This window comes from Hippopotamus amphibius, chromosome 3 (assembly GCF_030028045.1).
Source record: "Hippopotamus amphibius kiboko isolate mHipAmp2 chromosome 3, mHipAmp2.hap2, whole genome shotgun sequence".
Lineage (NCBI taxonomy): Eukaryota > Metazoa > Chordata > Mammalia > Artiodactyla > Hippopotamidae > Hippopotamus > Hippopotamus amphibius.
Genome location: NC_080188.1, coordinates 107,004,966 through 107,006,832, shown reverse-complemented (window position 1 = coordinate 107,006,832; position 1,867 = coordinate 107,004,966). Strand labels below are relative to the sequence as shown.

Here is a 1,867-nt window from a genome sequence, read left to right as displayed (position 1 = left end):
TTTTTTTAAACAAATTAGCTTAATTTCCTTCTTGCTACTTTTCTAAGTAAGAGCATGAATAAGTTTGGAAAAAGTTTAGATATAATGGTACATTGTTTTCTATGTTTAAATATTTTGCAGTTGTTTATATGAACATAAAATTAATAAACCCAACCAACTAAGAAGAAAAAAAATCAGTGTGTTTCTGGTGCTAATATTCCTAAGGGAAACTAATATTAATGCCTCATGATAGAATTATATTAACTCCACCATAAGAGATAATATTCTGCAAGGACTATTTATAGGTCAATCTAAATTATTAGGAACAATTGGAAACTTCCATTCATCTTTTGTGATCCAACATCAGCTTCTTGGACCACAAGGACCTCATGGCATTTTTCACTTCTGCATTCCTCATTGTATAGATCAGAGGGTTGAGCAAAGGCATTCCAAGTGTGTAAAACACAGTTATCATCTTATCCATGGGGAAGGTTGTAGCAGGGCGTGTGTATATAAATATGCAAGGACCAAAGAACAGGATGACCACGATGATGTGGGAGATGCAGGTGGAGAGGGCTTTTTTCCTCCCTTCAGCACTGTGGTTTCTCAGAGAATGCAAGATGATAACATAGGAGAACGTCAGAATGACAAAACTCACTGTACAGATGGCCCCACTGTTGGACACCAAGAGTACATTGATTACATAAGTGTCTGCACAGGCAAGTTTCAACAAAGGATGCAAGTCACAAACATAGTGATCAATTACATTGGGACCACAGAAAGGTAAACTCAAGGCTAGAAGAATCTGAGTTGAAGAATGCACACAGGACCCCACCCAGGCCACAGCCACCAACACACCACAGACTCGATGACTCATGATGGTTGTGTAGCACAGGGGCTTACAGATGGCCACATAGTGGTCAACAGCCATAAGGATTAGGATGAAGATCTCCAGGCAGACAAAGAAATGGAAAGAAAAAATTTGGACTATGCACTCATTTAAAGTGATAGTGATCTTCTTCAAAAGGGAATCCACAATCATCCTAGGTGCTATGGAATTAGAGAAGCAAGTATCAGATAAGGATAAGTAGAAAAGAAAGAATTACATTGGACTCCCAAATGTCTTGCTGGTCTTGATGGTAGCCATAATCAGCAGGTTACCCAGTAATGTTCCCAAATAGAAAATCAAGAAAATGACAAACACTATTTTCTTCCTAACAGGATCCTGGGTCAACCCAAGCAGAATAAAATCAGTCACATTATGTTTCAGCCACATGACTTCATAAATGAGGAGAAAGGATGAGTTTGAAACGGATTATCTGTAAAAAATAAAGGTATTAATTTATGATATGATATGTAATGTTATGTAATACTTTAGAAAACATACATATTATTTATCAGGGACATTATAACTGTGTTGTCTTAATATTCTTTACTAGTTTGTTCCTCTATCAGCAATGACCACTTCATAGGTTATAATGAATTTCTACAAACTTATGCATGTGATGCTTTTCAACAACAGTCTTCAAATAGAACCTCTTATTAGCTTGTGTATGATTCTGATTAACTTTGCCAATTTCATGAATGCATATTTAGAGATGTGGCTCTGTTTTGTAATTTTTCTAATTTTTTCATATTCAATAAAATTTATGTTATATGTTGTGTAGTGCATTAGTCTGCACTTAGAATACATTTGTCTGTCCTTGGAGGCTTATGATATAAATGTAAAGTCATACTAATCCTTTACCTCATAAGATCTTATTTATACATATATTTATGTTTCACTTATTTCTTATAGATATATATTTATTATTCATAAATATATAACATGTTCCACCTCTTCACTTTATACTTGCTTCTGTGAATTAAGCTTGAAAAAAGCAACAGG

At 34.8% G+C, this 1,867-nt stretch overlaps 1 pseudogene; it reads right to left on the bottom strand.

Moving 5' to 3' along the window:
* Window positions 1–322: 322 nt before the first annotated feature.
* On the bottom strand, window positions 323–1,255 carry LOC130848975 (olfactory receptor 4C11-like; annotated as a pseudogene).
* Window positions 1,256–1,867: the final 612 nt, after the last annotated feature.